Genomic DNA, 25,218 nt, shown 5'->3' on the forward strand with positions numbered 1-25,218 from the left:
CGTGTGCCATTTTGATGAGGGTTATATTGAATAAGAAGGGGGAGAGGACCGATCCTTGCGGCGTTCCTCTGTCTCCTAAACTGAACGTGTCGGATTTGATTGCGCCAATTTGAATTTTAGCCGTTCTATCGCAGAGAAAGTCCTTGATGTAGTTAAACGCTCTTTCGCCCACATTCAACGGTGAAAGAGATTCTAGGATTGCTTTGTGTTTGACGTTATCAAACGCTTTTGTTAAATCTAGAGCGAGGATTGCCCTGGTGCTCCTGAGATAGGACTTCGTTTGCTAGCCTGAGCATCGTGTCCTGTGTTGATAAATGTGTTCTAAAGCCAATCATAGTGTGTGGATATAAATTCTCTTTTTGCATGTGAGACTGGAGTCTGTCTAGTATGACGTGCTCTATCAGTTTTTCTATGCAAGATGTAAGCGAATTAGGTCTGAGGTTTTCGAGTGCGAGCTTTTTGCCCGGTTTTGGGATGAATTTAACGATGGCATGTTTCCAAGCCGCTGGGAGTTTTCCCTCCCTCCAACACTCGTTCGCAAAATGCGTGAGGGCTGTGATGGAAGCATCGTCTAGGTTTCTGAGTGTTTTATTGTTAATGCCGTCTTCTCCCGGGGCAGATGTCGTGCGTATCTTATGGAGGGCTGCTCTTATTTCCGCTATTGTTATGTCAGCGTCCAGGAGGGGGTTAGGTTGTCCTTTATAATCTGGTAGTGACTGCGTCTCTCGGGTTGTGCAGAAGTATTTCTGCTGTAGCGTGTTGATAATGTCTTCATCCGTGCCTGGGTCCATGTTTAAAATTTTGGTGATTTCCCTTTCAGTCGTAGCTTTATTTGATTCCGGATCAAGGAGATGCCGCAGAAGATTCCACGTCTCTCTCGTGCCTAGATTGCCATTTACATTTTCGCAGATATGGTCCCATTGCTGCCTTGCGATTTCTGCGGAGTGGTGTTGAATTTTTTCTGTGAGTGTGAGTATCTTGTTTCTAAGCTTTTTGTTGTATTTTTGTTTAAGCCATCTTTTTTCTAGGCTTTGCCTTGCCTCCCACATGTGTGTAAGTCTGCTGTCAATCGCAATTACGTCTAGGTCTTGTACTAGTTCTTTAGTGGCCTTTCCCACATCTAATAGGAGGGTTTGTGTCCACTGTTCTAGGTCTGTGATCGGTTCCTGATTTTGGTCGCGGATCGTCCTAAGTTTGTCCCAGTCGGTGATCTTGTTTTTTCTGGGTTGGGGTTTGAGATTGGCAATGGCGATTTTAGATGCTATGATATAATGCTCACTTCCCAGATTTTGTCTGGTGTTGCTCCAGCTTAAGTCTGGGAGATTTTTGCCTATCGTAAGGTCCGGGCACGTGTCCCTGGTCACGCTGTTACCTATCTTGGTAGGTTGCATGGGATCCGTGTATTGGCTTAGCCCTCTTTGCTGGATAAAATCAATTAGGGCCGTGCCTTTCTTAGATATAGTTGCGTGTCCCCATTGCACGTGTTGAGCGTTGAAGTCGCCCACAATTAGGGTTGGGTTTTGGCCTGCAATTTGTAGGGCTTTCCGTATAGTGGCTTTCGCTGGTCCAGCCTTCGCCCTGGGGTGGCTGTATGCGTTCAGTATGAACAGAGAAGAGGAGTTTCTTTTGCTGGGTAAAATTTCGATTAATATACAGTCGAGCTCTACGTTTTCAATTTCGTGGTTAACCACGGTAAGGTTTCTATGTACCATCGTAGTGGTTAAAGGTTGTTCTGTGATGTGACATGGCAGAACTGCCCGGTACCCTGGCAGTTTTAGTCGAGATATTCTGGGTTCTTGGATCGCTATTACGTCAGATTTTTCGGATTGCGATTAAATATGTAACTGCAGATCTGTTTTTTTTTGTTGCGCATAGATCTGCAGTTCCACTGCCAAATTGTTATGGTTTTAGGATTGGCCATTTTGCTGGGATAGATCGATTGGCGCCCCTTGAGCTGACGGGGGAAGCCGACGTAAAATTTCCTATAAAATGGTGTCGATTACCCCGAACTTGTGATTTACATCCTGTATGTGTCGTTCGAGTCTTTGTGATAAATTTTCAACTGTTTGTGTTACGTTATCGAGTTTCTGACTGTGCTCTTCCCCTTTTTGTTCGAGTTTTGGGACTCTATCCTCCAATGAGGGATTTCTAACATCAGCTACTGCTCGTTTTTTGCGAGGTGTTTCTTCTTTTCTTACTACGCTTACTGCGGTTTCGACTGTTGCGGACACAGTAGTTTCCATTTCTGTAACTTCCTGCATGGCAAGTGGTTTTGGAGGAGGGTCCTTAGATTTGGCGGGTGCTTTTAGTTTACTGTTTTCCTGTTCTAAGTGTTTGATGGTTACTATTGATTGTAAAACATTTTATTCGCCGGGAAGAGCTTGGCAAGAGGTCGCGTTAAGTGGTCGAGAGTACATAGCCCTCGACGACTTTGTCAGCCCACTCCACCGCCAAAACTTGCGTTCTGGGGTCAGAGCTAGCCAGCACGGTCTCCCACCGCTCGAGAGAAGGAGCTGTAACTAGATCACCCGGAGGTGGCTCTATTTTGCAGTCCCACAGGATGTGATCGTAGGTAGCACGTTGGCCACAGTGTTTGCAGTTTGGGTTGTAAAGATCTGGATAAATGTGCGCGAGGAGTGATGGGGTGCGTATCGATCTCGTCTGTAGACGACGCCACGTAACCTCTTGTTCTTTAGTAAGTCTTTTGTCTGGAGGGGGGAAACTTCTCCTCTCTAATTTAAAATGATTGGTGAGATCATGATATGTGATCATTGAGTCCTTCGTGAAATTCAGGGAGCCAGACTCATCCACTGCCCGGTCGACGAAACCTCGGGCTTTATTGTGGGCTGCCTCGTTCCCCGGATTCCCCGAATGGGCTGGGACCCATATCAATTCGGAATAATTTGGTGAGAATTTGGTTGCGTTAAGGATTCTAAGGGAGGTGTTTGTAATTCGCCCTTTAGCGAAATTATTGATACCCATTTTGGAATCGCTGAGGATGATGCTCCCTTGGGTATGTGCTAGGGCGAGGGCTATAGCCGCCTCTTCTGCCGTTTCAGAGGATTTCGTTTTGATTGTCGCCGAGACGATGTGGTCACCATTCTCGTTCACAACCACAATTGCAAAGGCATTGGTATTTTTGTATTCTGCAGCATCTACATAAAGTGTTGCAGCGCACTGTCTGTATTTCTTATGTAAGGCTTTGGCTCGTGCTTGTCTTCTACCCTCATGGTGTAAGGGGTGCATGTTTTTGGGGAGTGGTTTGATTAGTAGGGCCGTCCTATAGTCGCGGGGTAAGTCTACTTTAGCATCGTTATTCGTAGGTTGAAAGTTAATTCCGAGCCTGGTAAGAATACTCCTGCCAGTTCTGGAATTGGCTAATCGCGCTGTTTGAGCCATTAAATGGGCTTCTTTCAGTTCATTGTAGGTGTTATGTATTCCCAACCTCATAAGCCTTTCGGTTGAGGCATTTAGTGGGAGTCCTAACACAGCCTTATAGGCCTGCCGTATCATGCTGTCCAATTTGTCCTTTTCTGCTTTCGAAAATTTGAGATAAGGGGTGGCATAGAGTATCCTGCTTAGCGCAAAGGCCTGCACTAGGCGGCATAAATCTCTTTCCCTCACCCCTTGTCTGCGGTTAGCTATGCGGCGGATTAATCGCGCCGTCGCTTCTACCGTGCGTTTTAGCTTAGTGAGTGTGTCAGTATTCTTTCCATTTGTTTGTAAATACAACCCCAGTATTCTCATGGTCTGTACCTCTTTGACAGATCGTCCATTAACATAGACGTTTATTTGCGGGGGGGATGTCGTGGTACGCCTACCTCTTTGTTTACGACGGATCACGAAGAGTTCAGATTTTTGCTCAGAACAAGTGAGGCCGGATTCCCATGCGCATGCCTCAATGATGTCCACTGCTGCTTGGAGTGTGTCTTCTATGTAGCCTTCGCATCCTTTGGTTACCCAAAGTGTGATGTCATCTGCATAGAACGTGTGATGTAGGTCTGGTATTTGTGTCAGTTTGGGGGGAATTTTGATGAGGGAGAGGTTAAAAAGGAAAGGGGACAGGACGGAGCCCTGTGGCGTTCCTTTACTTCCTAGTGTGATTGGGGCAGACTCTATTGTTCCGACCGTTATCACTGCTGTTCTGTTAGTGAGGAAGGATCGGATGTAGTTGTACGTCCTTTCTCCGGGGTTGATTTCTGACAAGTTTGTCAAAATGGCTTTGTGGGTGACGTTGTCGAAAGCTTTAACAAGGTCTAAACCCAATATTGCTTTCGTTCCTGTTCCCTCGTCAGCTTCAATTATGTCCTTGTTAAGCTGCAAGAGTATGTCCTGGGTAGATAGTTGGGCCCTGAATCCTAACATTGTTTCAGGTAGGAGGTTCATGTCCTCCGCATAGTTTTGGAGCCTATTGAGGATGACATGCTCCATGAGTTTGCCTAGGCATGATGTTAATGAAATTGGGCGTAGATTCTCAGTGCTGAGTTTCTTACCCGCTTTAGGAATAAAAGTGATTTTCGCGTGTTTCCACTCTGGTGGTATGTTGCCTGCATGCCAGTATTTGTTCATAAGGTCTGTAACCGCCGCGATCGACGTTGCGTCTAAGTTCCTGAGAGTCTTATTTGTTACTTTGTCTGGTCCTGCCGCAGATGTTGTCCGCAGTTTTCCAATTGCGTACCAGACCTCTGCGTCTGTGATGTCTGCGTCTAAATTTGGATTAGGAGTCCCCCGGTAGTCTGGTTGTGTGGTACCATCATCCGTGTTTAGATAACGTTCTGCTAGCTCTTTGATTAGGTCTTCAATTGTACCCTCATATTTATGTATGAGTCTGTACAGTTGACTTTGTTGCACGGGACGTGTTTGTTCTGGGTCGAGCAGGTGTCTTAGAAGATGCCATGTCTTCTTATTTCCGAGCTGTCCATTGACGCTTTCACATATTTGGTTCCATTGTTGTGTTTGGAGAGTAAGTGTATGTTCCTCGATTCGCCTCTCGATTTCAGCGATCTTTTTGCGTAGTCGCTTGTTGTGTTTTTGCTTCTTCCAGCGCTTTTGGAGGCCTTTTTGTGCCTGCCACAGGTGTAACAGCTTTGAGTCTGCAATCTGCTCCTCCTCAACTGGCACCACAACGCTAGTGGAGCTGACATCCTCATTCAGGGAGATAACCCAGTCGCTAAGGTTAGAGATCTCCTTTGGAGCTGTTTTGTCGCGAAGTTGCCTGAACTTGTCCCAATCCGTGGTTCGTATTTCTTTTGCTTTGTTTTTAAGTTTTGTCGTGGGGAAGGTGATGCTAAGGATGAAGTGATCACTACCAAGGTTTTGCCCGGTGTTGACCCACTTTGCGTCCTTGACGTTTTTAGAGAGGGATAAGTCTGGAGATGTGTCTGCACATACACTGTTACCCATGCGTGTGTGGTCGCTCGGGTTGTTTAGCGTTGTGAGCCCTAGTGACTGTATGATTTGCCAGAGCAGGTTCCCTTTCGGAGTTGCTTTGGTATATCCCCATGCTGGGTGTTGAGCGTTGAAGTCTCCCACAATTATTACTTGAGCCCCAGCAGCCAGCTTTACTGTGTTTATCAACAAGTGTGGGAGTCCATTGCCTTTGTTTCTGGGCGGGTTGTATACATTAAGGATGAAGAGATTTGAGTCTCCTTTTTGCCTTGGTACTATTTCAAGTAGGGTGTAATCTTCTTCCGAATCATTTATAAAATGTTGAATTGCGGTGATATTTCTATGCACCAGAGTGGCTGTGAAGGAGCCAGCTGCGCTACTAGTATCATAATGAGGTGGCAGATATGCTTTATAGCCTGGCAGTGTAGCCCTGCCGCTAGCTTCTTGCAATGCAATCACGTCTGGGGTTGGAACAGACGGTGCTTGTTGGATGCGAAGCTGCAAGTGGGCCCGCTTGCGGCGGAAGCCTCTGCAGTTCCATTGCCAAATTTCAAATTTTTGGCGTGGTGCCATGTTGGGTTATTGATGGTTGTGGCGTCGTGGACAGATCCAAGATGGGGGGTAGGCGGGCCTCAATAGTTGTAAGCCTATCCATTATTTGCTGCATGCAGGTGGCTATTTGGGATACCTGTCCCTCTAGTGTTGCAAAGCGAATATCTATCTCTGCAAATTTGGTAGTAACGAGGCCTTGGAAGGTTGCTTGTTCTGTTGATATAGCGCTAGTTCTCTCTGACAGAGTATTGATGTCTGCCCTGAGTTTGGTAGGCGCTTTCGACGGCTGCGGGGTGTCGGCTTCCGAAGCCTCGGCCTTTCTTTTGGATTCCTCGCCTTCTTTTGTAGGAAGCGGTCTTTTAGTGGCTATTCTGGCGTCTGGGTCCGTCGCGTTATGGGCCGAAGACTGGGACGCGGTGGAGGGAGTGTGGCAAATAGCGTCTGTTTCCATGCGTTATTGGTCGAAGCCTGGGACGCGGTGGGTGGCATTCTAGCCGCAGTGGCATTCTGTACCTGATGCGCTTGTAACAGGCGTTTAATGTCAGCCAACTCTTTTTTAAGGCTGGCAATCTCTCTGTCTCGGGATTGTAGTTGGATCTGAAACTCCTTCTCTCGAGCGTCAATAGATTGGGAGGCCTCTGCTGGCCAGCTCACCTTTTTATTGGAGCGGCTATCGCTGCGTCCGCGGCTCGAGCTTCTCTTGTCGTTCCCGGCAGGGTTCCCCAGGGGCGGGAAGGAGCTGGAGTTGTTCCGGCTGTGGCTTCCTCCATTTCCGGTAGCACCGTGTTCCTTCTTCCTGGGCCTAGACTGGTGTCCGTGTAGCGATGAGTCGTTGTCCCCTTGCTTGGGTGTCTGGTTGCCATGGGGCGTTCCTTGTTTGTTCTTGTTGATCAGCCGGAACTTGCAGTTCCGGCTGCCTGTGTTGTGGCCCCCGTTGCAGACGATGCATACGGGTTGACAGGTTGGCTGTTCTCCCTCAGGTGGAGGCGAGTGATTTTCTCCGCAGCGGCGGCAAAGGTTCGTTGTAGGTTTGTAGCAGACATCGGCCCGGTGTCCTACCCTCCTGCAGTTGTAGCATACTTCATGTTGCTCCCTGAAGGGGTGGACCCGAAAGACGCCACACTGATAGATTACTTGGCTGGGTAGCTTCTTTCCAAAAAAGGTGATTTGTATTGTTCTGGATTGCCCGATCCTTCGGGCATCCACAACTTCTATTCCTTCGTTTCTATTTCCGAAGCCTTGGCGAACCGCTTCGGGCGAGTCTCCCGCGTAGGCGTTGTAAATGACCCCTTTTACCGAGTCTTCGGGCGCCGCCACGTACGACGTTACGTTGTAGGTTTGACCTTGGAGGTTCAGTTTTTCAATCTTGGCGTATGCAGTCGCCCGTTGACGATCGGGCGTGCATAGCGTGAAGGTGTTGTTGGTCGTATTGACTCTGATAATGTCTTCATTCTTCACCGTATCATACGGCAGCCTGGCCACCTCGCAGGCGCAGAAGAGTAGTAGTCCGGGCGCAAAGTCCCTCAGATTCCAACCTTGTGGTCGGCAGACGATTTTGTAGTCATCGGTCGGTAAGCGCGGGAGAAGGGCTTTCTTGCTGAGTGCAAGTAGCTTTTTCCCGTTCTTTCGCGATGGAAAATTGGAATTAGACTTGCCTTGGCCGTGCCCCTGCGCAGGCTCGTCGTCGGTTGATGCGGGCCCTTTATTCTTCAGGCCTCGTTGTCGGTCGCGGTACCGAAGAATGGTTTCCCATTTTCCGTCCTCGAGCTCCGACGCTGAAATTTTCTCGCCTTCCACGGCGTACTCCATCTGTGCGGGTCCCTGGGCGCTCAGTTCCCGGCGGAGAGGTGGCGAGCTAGGTCGAGCTCGATGGCTAGGCCGGCAGTCAGCCGGCAATATGCCTAGGTGTCCGTAGATTGGCAAAATCCGGCTTCAGCAGGCACTGGACAATGGCCCGGATGTCGTCCAAAATATTCGAGCCCGAAGGCTGACTCTTTCTGCCGAAAAGTGGCTTCGAGGCGGGAGCCCATGCGAGACACGTCAGCACAGCTCTGATGGTTACTAGCCAAACTACAATTGGCCCCGTTTGAAATTCGCGCACTGTGACGTCACGACCGTTTCGACCAATTGAAAAGCGTGACATTTCTGTCGACAACTGCTGCTTACAACGATGAGACATTAAAGGCTTCCGCCTTAAATCTGTGAGACGATAGTTCATTGTTTCAAAAATTCCGGCCGTCATCTTCAGTTAAAGCGCTGAATCTGTTCGGCAGCAAAATCCTAAATTCCTCTACTTTCCCTCTTAATGCCAAGTTGTTAATAGACTTCCGCTTCATTAATTTCCTCCGTTCCCTTTTCAAATCTAAGCTAATACGAGACCTTACCATTCTGTGGTCGCTACAACGAGCCTTTCCGAGGACCTCCACATCAACTAAGATGCAAGGGTGAGCGCACAGTATAAAGTCTATTTCATTTTTAGTCTAGCCATTATGGCTCTTCCACGTACACTTCCTGCTGGCTCGTTTGCGGAAGAAGGTATTCATGATCCGTCAATTATTTCTATCTGCGAACTATACTAATAACTCTCCCCTGTTATTCCTAGAACCTATGCCGTAGTCACCTACCACATGGTCTCCAGCTTCCTTCTTGCCTAGCTTCGCATTGAGGTCGCCCATCAATACAGTGTACTGTGATTTTACTTTCGTCATCGGCGATTTCATCGGCGCCCATCAATACAGGTCGCCCATCAATATAGTGTACTGTGATTTTTCTTTCGTCATCGGCGATTTCACGTCTTCATAGAAGGTTTCAACGATTTGGTCATCATGGCTTGATGTAGGCGCGTAGGCCTGCATCACCTTCAGCTTATATCTCTTATTAAGCCTAATTACAATAGCTGCCACCCCCTCGTTGATACTATAAAATTCCTCGATGTTACCCGCTATATCCTGATTGATAAGGAATCCCACGCCTAGTTCTCGTCTTTCTGCTAATCCACGATAGCACAATACGTGCCCGCCCTTTGGTACTGTATACGCATCATCTGTCATCCTAACCTCACTAAGCCCTATGACATCCCAATCAATACCCGCTAATTCCTCTAACAGCACTGCTAAACTAGCCTCACTGGATAAGGTTCTTGCGTTAAACGTGGCTAGGTTCAGTTTCCAATGGTGGCCTGTCCGGAGCCAATGATTCTAAGCACCACCCGCTACGTCACAGGTCTGACTGCCGCCCGGGTCAGCTGCTCCGCAGCCACTGGGGACTGAGGGACTGGCCACCTCATAGCACGATTCAGACGTCCACTTACCCCAGAAGCCTGTTATGCAAGTTCATTTCCTTAATATTATCGGAGCCTAAAACGTTGCCAACGGCAATGAAAAAAATGAACGCCGACGGCCTATGGCTTCGGTGCCGCGCTAATGCCAACAATGCCAACGCATGCAGCGAACATCTATCACTTGCGTCACGTAGCTTAAAGCACGACCGAGGTATGCACTATACCAAGAGAGCAGTTATGCGCAATTCCTTTGCTTTCGAAGCTCCCGCGGTTCAAGGTGTCGTAGCTTAAAGTGCTACTGAAGTGTCCACTGTCCCAGAGAGCCCGTTATGCGCCCTACCTTTGCTTTCGAAGCTACTGCTCTTCTTAGGTATTGTAGCTTAAAGCGCGACTAAGCTGTCCGCTGCCCCGGGGGCTAGTTAGGCATCTTTCCTTTCTTTTGCCTCATCTGTTGGCAACGTGGCAGGGGCATTGGTTATGAAAGTCATATCAAGTCAAACTTGCGGCCATGGCAAAACTGGCTTTACCCAGTGCCGTGAAGTTTCCGCTTAGAAAAAAAGTAAGCAGGATTGCTCTGTATGTCGGTTACGCGTTGCTGATACGGTTTTACCGTTGCGATGTGTTCTCTCTTAAGTGGGAATATGGTCTATACGTGTCCGAGATAATGATTGTCGTGCAATTGAGCCGCGGTGTGGCGTCCCACCGTGTCTTGTTGTCTCTCGAAGGAAACTGCTCGGAGCCTCCAGTGGCAGTAGCAGAATCATAGAGAAGGAGAAGATACCGAGTCTCTTGGAGCCGCCGTCACAGAGCCTTCACTCTAGTATCGCTATTGTCATGCGTGTGGTATGAGCACCAGACTCGGTGTCATGGTACCCTGCCGCGGCACCAACCATTAAGTTCATCCTGATGTACCAGTCGTCTGCTGGGCGTCGTCTGTTGCATACCGCATTGGTCGGATGAATTGTCCCCGAAGAGAATCACTTCGCAGGGCGAAAAGGTAAGCGCGATTTAGGGCTTTGCGAAGCAGAAATCGATGTTTTCCTACGTATTTACTGCTAATTTTAACTGTTCAGAATGGCTGTTGCTGCAAGAGTGTAGACGACATCAGAAGTTGATGAATGTGGGCGTCAGCGGATTCGCGATACACGAAGCACAAGTATTCAAAAACGAGGAGCCTAGCTCCTCGCGATCATATTGTATGACCGGCTTATAGAGGCCACTTCAGCTTGCTACCGGATGAAAACGCTGCTCTTTGGCTCCAAGGTTGTCCTGAAATTCAAGGCTACGTTGCAGTGCGAGTGACCGGCCCGGTAGCGTTGTACACGTGCACTTTAGACGATTACAACAGTAGAGGTGACTACGATTGATACAACTCCAGGTTCAGGGTCGTGTGCGAAAGGACATACACGTGTAACGTACTGTTCGTAATTTCCAAATTCAGAGTTCGTCCTAGCAGTGGAAAGTGGTTCTATTTGCGGCGCTTCGCATAGTTCGACAGACCGTTCAAGATTGAGCACGGATGCATTCAGCTCCCGTTCACAATGCGTTCTTCACCGCCTACTGTGTTTGCGGGGTAAACTACCAGTTCGGCTTCTACGGCCGTGGCCCGTCGACCATGAGACTGTTTCCGACGCTGGAGGAAGTCGACAGGTGCGAGTCATACTACTGCATTGTCCCATGATCCGTTTTCAGTGACTTCCTATGTCGCCCCTGTCTCCGTTTTGGTGATTTTGGCAACCCGATTCATGAAGTAGGGCATGAAAACAGTGACTGCCATGAGGAACCTCGACGAGCACACAGAGGGCGTTGGGACGGTGAAGTTGGTGGTCTTAACCGTCAGTGGCGTGGTAGTGATATGCTGCCTCGTGTGGTGCAAGATGATGTACTGCAAACGCAGCCGAACTGTCTGCCAACAGGAACGAGGGGATGACTATCCGCTGCAGGTTCAAGATTCATTCCCTACCCTACGGCCGCAGGCGCTAGTGATTTCGTTTGCTACTGCCCCCCGGAGCTGTCTCCTCTTCGTCTGCCCTGACTTCTGGTTCTGATGACACCTCGTATGTGACCGCAACGTATCAGCCCAAGACCAACGACAACAGCGACAGAGCGACTGTGCACGATTCCGTTCGTTGACCATGTACCACTCTCTCGCTTGTTACTCCTTGAAATCACTATTACCACTGCATGCTCCCGGCAATATTGATTTAGATATTATACTAAGAATATCTTTGCCAGCAAGTGCACAAAGGTGTGGAACAATGCCTCGTATTTAGCTGTGGGCGAAAACTAACATTTAGTAAACAAAACTGTAATCATAACCACTATCTCCTACAGTTGCGAGTGCTTTTGTAATCGGAACTTGTGCAAAAAGATATTTATGTACCCAGTGCTAACATCATTCCATGTTGTCCGACGGCTTGCATGCTCCAGGAGGACATTTCATTTTTTCTTTTCCTAGGGCACCCATCGTCCCTTTGCGAGCGGCTGAGAGGGAAGCGAAGGTTTAGAGGAAGCAGTTTAACCAGTCTCTGACCTCTGAGGTGGGGAAAGATTTTTGGGATTCTTTATGCCAGCATGCTAAGAATTAAATTTAAAATAAAATAACACTATCATTTTCTTATTCAGTAGGGCTAGGGAAGGCGTTTTGTTGTACTGTCAAAATTAGTTTCTGAGACTGATGATGTCTTTGGCGACTGTGTTCCGAGAAAGGTACGGAATGCGGGCAGTAGTTTTTGAATCCAATTGTGATGTAATTGTCGGTCTGTGATATGCATAGCATTTCACACTGGCCACAGTGGAGTATGTGCAATAGGTTTTTGGAGTCACAGGTTATGTTTTTTCGAATGAAATGTTTGAAATTAGAATGTGTGCCTTGAGGCAGTGTTGCCATTTGTATGTGCTTGCAGGCCTTTTGTCAGCTTTTTCCGCAATGCGCGTAACCTTCAGGCGTTGAGTTACTGCCTGTAGACTGGACTGCGCACTTTAGTATATCTTGGTCGTCTGTAGGTTACACGAAGGACCATTTTGATAATTTTGGAAAGTTTGTGTCAGTATTCATTGATGTTCCACTGTTTCGTTAATATTTTATTGAAATTCGTTCATTTGTGATTCGTCTGCGGTTCCTGAAATATTTCGCTACAGTTTGTCACTTCTCCATTTGCAATGGCATCATGCATAATTGAGGGCGGTGTGAAATTTGTTTCTCAAAATATCACGCTTGCAATTATCATTTCCATCAAAACTTTTGGAGCGGAAGCAGATGCGTTTAAGTTTGCAGACCTGGGCATGTCTAGTTGAAATTTTGCACTGACTCGGTGACAACTATTGAAATGGAGGTACTGCTGCCTGTCAGTCGGTTCATGTGGACGTTTTTTTTTTTTGGCTGCCCTCTTCTACTGAAATTAGGGAGTAAGTTAATTTTATTGATAAAGAAGGTGGGCGTGAAACAATGGTTTGGATGTACGTTGTTAAATGCGCCATTAAATTGTACGAGTTGCTTCTCGGTTTTTCTTTATGTCATGAATATATCCAGGGACGTTAGTAAAAAGCCGGTTATCTCAATATCTAAATGCACTTAAAGAGCTCTCAAGTAAACACATGGGGTCTGGCATACTATGCCTTCTGCACACTTATCGCTCTTAGGTGCGTTCCTCATATTATGGATGTGTTGTGCCTGGCTCGGCAAGACCGTCGTAACTGCAAAAAAATGAGATCTAGTACATAACTCAGGCCTGCTCCTCTCGTGCGGTGCATTCAGGACGTCTGCCACAGTCAGCCTCTAAACAAACGAAATCCGACTTGAAATTAGAAGAGCCATTCTAAATCATGTAACACGCTTGAGATATATAATAAATAATTAGTTTTTTATAGTGCTGTTTGACACACTGAAAAGAAAGGAGAGCAGTATTTAATATTTCAAGGCCTTTTATTGTCAGTATTGAAGCGGGCAGACGACCACGACAATGAGCGATGAAGAGTGGCAGAAGACGAAGACGACAACGAAGTTCAGGCCATGTTCTCGGTGCCGCTCGCAGCTGTTCCTTTCTATTTGTAATTATTTGAAAATTTTTTCCCCGCAACATATTTGGTGGAGGTGCGGATTTCCCCTACGCCTACTGAAGACGGACCTCCGCAGCGGCCGCCAGTTGCCTTTGCTAATCATGCCCGAAGACGCCTCTCAGGAAACATCGGCACCGGCCTTGCCATAACTCGTTCTTTCTCCCCCCCTCGTGATCCCGGCACATTTTCTGGCACCGACAACGCTGACATCGACGAATGGGTCCACATGTACGAACGCGTGAGTACCTACAACCGCTAGGATCCGCCTCTACGCTAGCAGATGCCATCTTCTATCTAAAAGACACTGCCCTGGTATACGAGTAGTATGAAACACACGAAGACGATCTGACCAGCAGGGACGTGTGCAAGCAGAAACTGCGCTGTTTCGACGGCCACTCGGCCGAACGCTTGCCGCTAAGAAGGACCTTGCCTTCCGATCTCAAACTTCTACAGAGTCCTATGTTTCATACATTCAGGATGTGTTGGCCCTCTGCCACAAAGTTGACATCAACATGCCCGAAACTGACAAAGTGGGCCACGTGTTGAAGGGAATCGCCGACGATGCCTTCAACTTGCTCGTATACAAGAACTGCACTACGGTCGACGGAATTGTTAAAAGGAATGTCGACGCTTTGAAAAAGCCAAAAGCAGGCGTATTAGCCAGCCGTACCCAAGCCTCCCCAACACAGCTCCTACTTACTCATGTGAAGACCTGCGACACCGGGAAACTCCAGGGCCCCTAGAAAATGTGACTCGCATCATCCGACGCGGAATCGAAGCTATGTTCCCTGCACCCCTCCATATACGTGATGGCGGCAACCGCTTACCCACCATCTCTCTGGTACAAGCCGTCGTCCGTCAAGAGCTTGCAAACCTTGGTCTCCAGCCCGTCAGCCCCGCACGGCCTTCACCACCACCCGAAATCACTGCGATTGCTCCTGGACGACCTTCGTACTTCCCTCCACGTCGACGAAATCCTAACGACTGGCGGACAACCGACGACACACCCATTTCTTTCCTCTGCCAACGCATTGGCCACATCTTCCGTCACTGTCGCAAATATTGGTCCCGTCGTAGCACATACAGTCCTCTAAGCTCTCACCGCGACGACGAACAGCCCAGCCACTTCACGCCCCCTCCAGCACAGGGTTACAGTCGACGGCCAGATTTCCCGCGGCAGCCGCCAGACCCCCTACATCTACAGCCGCGTTCACCCCAACGCCGTCGCTCCTCTCCTGGCCCCTACGGACGCTCGCAAGCGTAAAACTAATCCCTACAGTGCCTGGAGGTGATGCTGCAGTACAGCCCCAGTCCCAAAATCCTCGCTTAGCCCTTCCCGCACACCATAATTTGCTCACCATTCATGTCGATGGACTTCCTGTGAGAGCCCTGCGCGCACGCCTCCGGCCGCCATACATCCGTTCTATTCTCTGTTCTGGACCAGTGCCTTCGTGAAGTCATCCTTGGCCTCCACTTCCCGTGAGCATTCCGCCCTCATCAACTGCGCCACTATTGTTGTTCAGCTTGACCTTCCTCTTTCCGCTGAGTCGCCGTCCCCAGTTACCCCTCGTCTTTATACTGTCGACTTTGTCCGCCTACCGCCTCAAGCTGCAACTTATATTTCTTTCTCATCTTTACCCCCTGTCCGTGATGGTCACTACGTAGCCACTCCGGGACTTGACGTCACCCTCACTAGAAGCATTGCGCTTGCACTCATTGTCATTACAATGTCGGCAAACCGAGCGTACCTTCCGGTCCTGAGCTCTGGCTCGTCCATCCAACCGCTCTCGCAAGGCATCCCACTCACTATGCTGTGCCCTGCTGCCGAATGTGTCATATGAGTGGTGGACAGCTGCTTACCTTCCACTCATCAATGCCGGTTGCCTGCGGTAACATCAACAGAGCAACCAACGGACGACTACAGCGACATTATCGCTTCTAAACCTACCGCCGATGCAAGCTCACGATCTTACGTGCCTCTTAACATCTTTTCGCGACATCTTCAACTTTGATTCCCGTGTTTAGGCTCGTAACTCTGTGGTGACGCATCGCATAAACACCGGTGATGCCGCTCCTCTCCACAGAAGTCCGTACCGAGTGTCCAGCGCCGAACGCACCGTCATTAATCAAAAGGTGGACGAGATGCTGGCAAAAGGCATCATCGAGCCCTCGTCAAGCGCTTGGGCTTCACCAGCCGTCCTGGTGAAAAAGAAGGACGGCAGCTGGCGCTTCTGCGTTGATTATCGGCACCTCAACCGCATCACAAAAAAAGACGTATATTCTCTCCCGAGGATCGATGATGCACTAGATTGCCTCCACGGCGCCAAATATTTCTCTTCAATTGATCTTCGATCGGGCTGCTGGCAAATCGCCGTTGACGAAAAGGGCCACGAAAAGACCGCCTTCGTGACCCCTGCTGGCTTATACCAGTTTAAAGTCATGCCGTTCGGACTCAGTAACGCGCCGACTATACCTGTGAACGAATAATGGACTCCCTTCTTCCCGGCTTTAAGTAGTCTACCTGCTTCTGTTACCTAGACGATGTTGTGGTTTTCTCGCCACGCACCTCGAACGCCTCTCTAGTATTCTGACAGTGTTTCGCAACGCTGGACTCCAGCTGAACTCATCGAAATGAAAGTTCGGTCGCCGACAACTCACCATTCTTGGACACCTTGTTGACGCTTCTGGTGTACTCCCAGATACCGTCAAAATTCAAGCCCTGAAGGACTTACCTCTTCCAAGGTCGCCGAAAGATGTGCGCAGCTTTATCGGCTTGTGATCGTATTTTCGCCGTTTTATCAGATTTCGCCGGCATCGCTCCTCCTCTCACCGATCTTAAGAGCGACACTCCCTTTATCTGGCGCCCTGCTCAAGAGAACTCATTTTCATCCCTCGTTCATTTTCTGACCACTCCGCCCACCTTAGGCCATTTAGACCCATCGTCTCCCATAGAGGTTCGCACCGACGCCTCCGGATATGGGATCGGCGCCGTGTTAGCCCAACATAAACAGGATCAAGATCGAGTCATCGCTTATGCCAGCCGCCTACTTTCCGCCGCAGAGCATAATTACTCTATTACTGAGCGTGAGTGTTTCGCTCTTGTCTGGGCAGTAGCTAAATTCAGACCCTACCTGTTCGGCCGTTCATTCGCTGTTGTCACTGATCACCATGCTCTGTGTTGGCTGTCTTCACTAAAAGATCCCACCGGTCACCTTGGTAGCTGGGCTTTGCGCCTCCAAGAATATTCATACTCCGTCGTGTACAAGACAGGGCGTCATCACCACGCCTCTGACTGTTCATCCCGATACCCTTTGGAGCCACCAGGCCTCGAAGACGCTGAGACCTTGCCATGCCTCTTAGCTATCTCAGATCTCAACGATATTGCTAAGGAACAGCGCCACGACTCATTTTTACGACCTATATTTTATGGCATCCGTTCTGCAAACCGATCTCCGTCTCTGAAACTCTATGTGCTCCAGAATGGCATTTTGTACTGCCTCAACCTACGCTCCGATGGTCCTCGGCTGCTGCTCGTCATACCCGAACGTCTACGCTCTTCTGTCCATGAAGAATTGCACGATCTGCCGACAGCCGGCCACCTTGGCGTGTCCCGCACGTACGCTCGGGTGCGGCACCGCTTCTTTTGGCCTGGTCTGTATTGTTCCGTCAAGCGTTACGTGGCCGCTTGCGACCTGTGTCAACGTCGGAAAAGGCCCTCCACTTTGTCTCTCGGTCTTCTACAACCCATCGACATACCTCCGGAACCTTTTCACCGTCTTGGACTCGACCTTCTTGGCCCTTTTCCGACGCCCCTCTCCGACAACAAGTGGATGGCTGTCGCAACTGATTATACGAATCATACGACTCGGTACGCCATCACGCGTGCCTTGCCTACCAGCTGCGCTACCGATGTGGTCTATTTTTCTTCTACAAAACGTCATCTTTCACCATGGCGCCCCTCGTCAACTGCTCAACGACCGCGGTCGTTATTTTCTATCCAGAGTAGTTCATGACATTCTTCGTTCGTGTGACATGCAGCACCAGCTCGCGACAGCTTACCACCCACACACCAATGGGCTTACGGAAAGGTTCAACCGCACGCTCACCGACATGTTAGCCATGTACTATGGGGGACAAAAGTGGTATACTCCACGCGGCCGGAGCCGGAGCAACGAAAAACTGCATTGCAACGCCGTCTACAGGCGGTATCTCGGACCCAGACAGCCAATCTGTGGCCTATATTATCAGCAGGGATGTCGTTTGGCTCGTTTCACTGTTGCCTGCTTTCGCTCGCCAAAATGCCGAGCGGCGCCGCAGCAGTAGCAATCTGGTGGCGCTCTTTTCTTTTTGTGTCTTCTTTTTTTCCACGCGCGTTCCAGATAAGGCTTGAGAGCTGGCGCGCGCACCGTCATGATGCGATGAAATGCCCCCGCGCGCGTGGCTAACTTGTAGTGGAAGCAGCGTATTTTTAGAACGATATTCGCAACGGACGACAATGAGTGTTACGATTACCATCTCGCCGCGAACTTACCACTGGACGAAATTAACATTTATAACCACGCAGAAGCCTCTCTGCTGTGTTCGCTTTCGCACTCGTTTAAAATGGCACCCATGGTACCAGTGAACCACAGATGGATGATTGTCGAGCTTAGTAAACATGGAATGTCACAACGGATCGTTTGTCATCTCACTGGACGAAATCGCAAGGCAGTCGACAGAGTCAGCAGTGTGCTAACCTAAATATCGCCGCCAATATGGTCGTGCGCGCGTACCCAACTTGTCGCAGAAATGCTTCCAACGTCGTCCCTTTTGATTTTACACTTCTGTTTACAGAAGTCTAAAATACAGTTCCACTAAAATGAATTTTGATAACGGCACTCATATACTTCCTTCGATGTTAGTTGCGTATTTTTCTCATTATTCATGACAGAACACACTTTCAGACAGAAGCAACTTGGTTCTAGCCGCCTGGCGTAAATGGAGGAAATAATTTCCGTGCTCAATAAAGAGGCTCGTTGATTTCCCAAACTCTTATTTAATAATGAGAGTGAATGAATTTTTTCACACTGAAAAATAAATCTTCATAATTTACAACCTTTGTTCCTGTCAAAGCGAATATTAATACTTTGAAAAATTTACTTCAACTTGGATGACTCTTGATGCACGTGTCGGCATTGACCCGTAGAGGGCGGGGACAAGGTTTGTTCGGGCCCGCAGTTCCTCCCACTCTCTCCTGATAACGTTCCACAGGTCATCGGCGCTTGAGTTTCCGAGGTGGCGTGCCGCCAAACGAGTCTTCATGATGCCCCGAACGTTCTCAATTGGGTTAAGGTCGGCACCCACAGGCGGCCATTCCTGCGTCCTAATGCACAATTCCTCGAGCAGTTTGGTAACTGAGCGCGCTCTCCTGTCATGCTGCAGCAAAAAGCAACCATCTTCAAATGGTCCTTCCAGCATATATGGGAGAAGCGTATCACGCAGTATCGTGCAGTGCGTTTCAGCCACAAAGCGTCCCTCAATCCTCACGAGTAGGCCCAATCTGTTTTTTGTTATTGCGCCCCACACGCTGACTGCGCAGCGCCCGCTTGAGAGGACGTCGCGTATCCACGGTGGTAAATACCTGCTAAAAAATGAAAAACAAAGAATGATAGTACTTTTTTAAAATTGTATGGTGAGTAACATAACGGATTCCTGAAGCTTTTGGAACCGCATGCCGAACGGAGTTTTAAACGAAGAAAGAGTGTCTCAGCTGAATGAATTTCCCTGCGGTGTAACTATCACCTCAGCGAACATTTTCAGAAGCTTTAGCGTGCTACTTGCGTTTAAGAATGCGTCATTTCAGCAAGCATGCAGGTACTGTCTGGCGTGAAACGAGACGCGCTGCAATTCTGAAACTAGGCAGTTAACAAAATTTAGTTGTGCCATACATTATCTTTCAAAATGTCCGGGTTCAAGGTCTCCTCCTTATTATAGTATGGCTGCGGAGTTTTGTGCTTCCCTGAACAGTAGATGAAAATATCGGCTTGCGCAGTTAACACACTTATTAATCAAATCATGATATTGAGGAGAAACATGTCTTCCGAGAAAATACATCGAGAATTCCAGAAAGCGAACCAATGAAGACATTACAGGAGTTCAAAGCATTAATGGCTAAGCTATCATTAGCTGTGCGAATTTTGGCAGTTGATTTCTGTTGTGTCCCCTTATTGCTTTTGTGTGTGTGTTACCCCTGCAGTGCTCCGTCCTAACGACCACTTGCCCCTCGTCGCACGCTGTCGCCAGATGCCCCCCATGGTGCGCCCCCGCATCCTCCTCCTGTTTTGGGAAGCCACTCCCTCCTGTGGACGCTTCTCCGCTCCCTCCTTCTTCGGGCGGCCAGTTCGGCTCCTGCCTCGGTCGACGCTGGTCGCACCCTCATCAGCTTTAAATAAACAAAGTCTTAAAAGTACCGTGTGCGTCTTTCGCTGCATTGAACACAGTGACCGGACACGACAGTGGCGACGAGAAAGTGGATTCGACCCGCGCTACGCAACGCTATTGACAAGCCATGGCTACGCGAGGGTTTTCCAATCAGATACCAGGATTCAACGGCTCATCATGGTCATCGTGGGTTGGACGCCTTCAGTTCTACTTTGAAGCTACCAACATCACAGACCCAGCCTTGAAGAGGGCCAACCTGCTGACGCTGTGCGGGGAGCAGACCTACGACACTGTCTGCGCCTTTATTCAGCCAAGCACACCAGCGGCAGTGTCTTACGACGACATCGTAAAAGCGCTGCAAAAGCACTACGACCCAAGGCCATCCGAGGTCTACAGCCGGGCTCGCTTCCAACGACGAGATCAACTGGAAGGAGAAACAGTGAGCGCCTACGTAGCAGCGCTCAAGAAGCTCGCTGCCGACTGCAATTTTGGAACGCTGTCAACAACAGCTACCGGGCAGGAAATGGACGCAGCTTCTTCTGCTAACACCACCATGCTTCCCTTGGACGTGATGTTACGCGACAGATTTGTGTGCGGACTGAGTGACGAGTCACTGCAGCAGCGCCTGTTCGCTGAGAAGGACCTCACATTCAGCAAAGCTTACGACATCGCCGTTCGAGCGGAAAGCGCCGGTCACCAGCAGAGAGGGATTCGCCGGAACACCGAGCCGGTACACCAGACAAGCAACCAGGTGCGCAAGCCTTCTGTTGTTGTAAAATCGGTCAAAAAGGCACAACGCTGCTGGCGGTGTGACGACCAACACAACCCCCAGGGATGTCGATTCCAGTCAGCCACGTGTATTTTTTGCCACAAGCGAGGGCATATCGAAAGAGCATGCATTACGAAACGGATACTTGCCAAGATAAAGTCACCTTCCCAGCCTAATCACAGCGTCAACGCCTCAGAGAATACGCCGCTATCTGATCTCCATGGAACAACATCAGCAACACCATCTGTGTTGTACGACCTGAACACCATGAATCTCGGCACGCGACCGAAGATTTTTACAGAAGTAAGCGTACATCACCAGCTGATTAAGTTCGAGGTGGACTCCGGCGCAGCCTGTACTCTGATCAGTGAGGACACGTTCCGAACTTCATGGCCATCTGACGCACCAGCCCTGCAACAAGACGACACGCACCTGCGAACGTGGTCAGGACAGAATCTGCCACTATTGGGCTCTGCCAACGTGCAGGTAAACTACAACGGCCAGACCCATACGCTACCTCTGCTTGTTGTGAAGGGCACAGGATCAAGCCTTCTAGGGAGAAATTGGTTTTCTCCACTAGGCGTGATGATATGCGGCATACACCAGACGCCGAGCCAGAACATGGTTGAGCAACTGCAGGAGAAATACGAAAGAGTATTCTCGGAAGAGATTCCAGGAAACGAAAGGCCCCCGGTCACACTGGAGTTGTTGGACAACGCGCAACCCAAATTTCTGAAGGCCAGGCCGGTGCCGTTTGCTCTCCGCGATTCAGTTGAAAAAGAGTTGGACAAACTGGAGCAGCAAGGTGTCATCGAGCCGACGCAGCATTCAGAATGGGCCACACCACTTGTCGTAGTTCGCAAGAAGAACGGAACCATACGCCTCTGCGGAGACTACCGGAGCACCGTCAATCTTGCGACTAAAGCGTCCTCTTACCCGCTACCGACACCTGAAGAAGTATTCAGCGTACTGCGTGGCGCAAGAGTCTTCAGCACATTGGACCTCACCCAGGCGTATCAGCAGCTGAAGGTGAGCGAATCAACTGCTGAATTATTGGCAATTAATACACTGAAAGGCTTGTACAAAGTCAAGCGACTGCCTTTTGGCGTAGCTGCAGCCCCGGCCATATTTCAAAAATTCATGGAGACAGTGCTTCAGGGCCTCCCAGGAGTTTGTGTCTACCTTGATGATGTCATCATCAGTGGCACTTCCACTGAAGAGCATGCAGTGCGCCTAGAGCTCGTTCTCGAAAGGCTAGCAAACGCAAATTTGCGCATAAGCAAAGCGAAATGCTGTTTTGCGGTGCCAGAGGTGCAATTTCTGGGACACAGAATTGATGCAGAAGGCATTCACCCTACCGAGGACAAAGTGCGAGCGATCACAGAAGCACGAGCTCCAACAAACAAGCAGGAGCTACAGGCTTTTCTCGGACTCTTGACGTTCTACGACCGGTTCTTGAAACAAAGAGCTACCGTGGCCAACGACTTATACCAACTCCTTCGGAAAGATGTGACATGGACATGGTCGCCACGCCATCAGCAGTCATTCGATGCCCTGAAAGACCTCATTCGAAGATGTACAGTCCTCCGCCACTACGACGAAAGGAAGCCTCTGCTTTTGGCTTGCGACGCATCACCGTACGGAGTCGGCGCGGTTCTATCGCAAACTGACGAGCAAGGAAGGGAAGCTCCCATCGCCATCGCCTCACGTACGTTGTCGCAAGCAGAACGCAACTACGCGCAACTTGACAAAGAAGGGCTAGCCATCGTCTACGCGGCGACACATTTTCACCAGTACATTGCCGGCCGAAAGGTGACCTTTATAACCGATCACCGACCGCTATTGGGCATTCTGGGACCACAAAGGCCTATGCCACCAACTTTGTCTCCGCGAATGACACGTTGGTGCATCAAACTCTCAGCGTACGACTACGCTCTGGTCTACCGCAATGGGAGTAAACATCAAAACGCCGATGCGCTAAGCCGTCTGCCACTAGACGCAACTGTTGACGAACCATTTCCACCAGGAGACGTTCTGATGTTCGAAGCACTGCCAGAACCTCCGCTTACAGCAGGCACAGTTGCAGCATCTACGCAGAAGTGCGCAGCCCTCCGGCTAGTTTACACAGCTATTCAACAAGGCAACGTGCACAAACTCAAAGGGGACAACTTCGACGCTTACCGCAGGCGAGCTACAGAGTTGAGCACCCATCGCGGCTGTATCATATTTGGGTCCCGAGTTGTGATTCCGAGAGAACTACGCGCACAAGCTATGTCTCTCATCCACGCCGGACATCGGGGCATCGTTGCAATGAAAAAGTGTGCCAGAAGGTACATGTGGTGGCCTGGCATTGACAACGACATCGAAACAGTGGTGCGAGAATGCAAGCCTTGCCAGAGCAGCCGGAGCGCCCCGCCGAAAGCTCCTGTCCCAGAATGGGAAAAGCCAGACACACCCTGGCATACATTGCACATTGATTTTGCAGGACCAATTGAGGGCTGCACTTTCCTTGTGGTCGTAGACGCCTACACAAAGTGGCTTGAGATAAGGCAAATGGGACAGACGACTTCGGCAGCAGTCATTGACAACCTCCGATCACTATTTGCAACGTTCGGCCTGCCACGCAAGGTAGTATCGGACAATGGAACACCGTTTGTGTCTGCGGAGATTCTCAAGTTTTATCGCGACAACGGGATCTCCTCAGTTACATCGGCCCCCTACCACCCAGCGACAAACGGACAAGCCGAGCGCTACGTAGCCGAGCTAAAACGCGCCCTTGAAAGAGATCAGACAGGCTCGCTGCAGCGCCGCCTTGAGCGCTTTCTATTCAAGCAGCACACGACGGTTCAGAGCACAAGAGGCGAGACCCCCTCGAAAATGATGTTCGAGCGTGAAATGCGAACCCAGCTCACAGCCATCCTCCCCGAGCCAAAGGCAGAGACGTTCCGGGAAGAAAAAGCAATTCCGCGCTGCGGCACGCTTAATGAGGGGCAGCGCGTCCTCGCCCGACAGTTTCTGAAAAAGCCACGCTGGGAGGAAGCTACAATTGTCAGACGCATAGGCCTGCGCTCTTGACTCGTCAACATACATGGCACAGTAGCACGCCAACATCTCAACCAGCTGCGTAGATTTACGACGCCGTCTGAGAGCTGTCCGCCAGCGGAGAGAACACGTGCACCATCTTCCCACATAGCCTGGCACCTCTCCCCGGAAGAAGAGACTTCGCCCAGGACAGACGTAGGAGACACAGCGAACAACAGCCAGCCTACAAGTGTTTCTCCCCCGAGCGCACAAAGCCAGCGCGCCTCCACGCGTGAGCGCCGACCCCCTGCACGATACCAGGCAACTTTCTAAGGGGGAAGGAAGTGTTGTGTCCCCTTATTGCTTTTGTGTGTGTTACCCCTGCAGTGCTCCGTCCTAACGACCCCTTGCCCCTCGTCGCACGCTGTCGCCAGATTCCCCCCATGGTGCGCCCCCGCATCCTCCTCCTGTTTTGGGAAGCCACTCCCTCCTGTGGACGCTTCTCCGCTCCCTCCTTCTTCGGGCGGCCAGTTCGGCTCCTGCCTCGGTCGACGCTGGTCGCACCCTCATCAGCTTTAAATAAACAAAGTCTTAAAAGTACCGTGTGCGTCTTTCGCTGCATTGAACACAGCGACCGGACACGACAATTTCTCAAAGTGATACTTCACTGTATAGGTCCATTATACATCATCTTTTCATGTTTTTCGTTGTCTCATATGTTTGCGGAGAATGAGCACCTCTCGAATGGACATGTTCTGCCGATGTGCCGTAAAATATTAGCGTGCGAGGCGCTTGCGAAGAACGCCAGAGCATTTTAATACGAATTTACACAAAAATATGGCAAACTCGCTTGAAATAATGGACCTCTCTCTGCAAAAAAGTCAGCCTATATAGGTTTGTAATTCATTAAAATACTCTCAAATGATCAAAATCTGACATTCAGACGGCAGATATGACCTACGCCGCAAATGATTAAAAATGCTGAACAATAATGAGATTTTGTTAGCTTTTGATCACATCTTGCGTCATCCCGCAGTTAAAAAAATGACAAAAAATTCGTTGGATACCTGCAGCTTACGGGGCGCCACACACGTGGCTTCTGGTCCAATCTGGTAGAAAAAGTGCACTCACTGTGAACACGGCTTTATTCCAGTCCTCCAAGGCCCAGTCGTGCACATCACGCGCAAACTCTAATCGTTGGCGCCTTTGCGAGTCTGTCAAACGTGGCTTCTGCGCAGCCACGCAGCTGCTGAGTCCTGCCTCTCTCACCCTTCGTCGAATTCTACGGCTGGAGATTTTCAGATTTAGCTCGCCGCGTATTTCTCTCGCATTGATGAATGGATCTGCCACCGCAGCCGCGACAATCAGGCGATCCGTCTTGACGTTGCTCGATCTTGGCCGTCGGGTACGCTCGGCATCATGCAATCTTCCTTCTTCGTCCCTGTATGCCCTTACAATTCGGCCGACAGCTTTACGACTTCTTCCAGTCAGACGACAAATTGTTGGTTGTGACATACCTTCTTTACTGAGCTCCACAATCATCCATCTGTGGTTCACTGGTACCATGGGTGCCATTTTAACCGAGTGCGAAAGCGAACACAGCAGAGAGGCTTCTGCGTGGTTATAAATGTTAATTTCGTACAGTGGTAATTACGTTCGCGGCGAGATAGTAATCGTAACACTCATTGTCGTCCGTTGCGAATATCGTTCTAAATATACGCTGCTTCCA

General features: G+C 49.6%; 1 pseudogene; it reads left to right on the forward strand.

Moving 5' to 3' along the window:
• Nucleotides 1-13,505: 13,505 nt before the first annotated feature.
• LOC149328600 (uncharacterized) overlaps nt 13,506-25,218 on the forward strand; it is a 31,810-nt pseudogene continuing 20,097 nt past the window's right edge.

The sequence above is a fragment of the Amblyomma mixtum genome, chromosome 9 (genome assembly GCF_055824585.1).
Source record: "Amblyomma mixtum isolate Tamu chromosome 9, ASM5582458v1, whole genome shotgun sequence".
NCBI lineage: Eukaryota > Metazoa > Arthropoda > Arachnida > Ixodida > Ixodidae > Amblyomma > Amblyomma mixtum.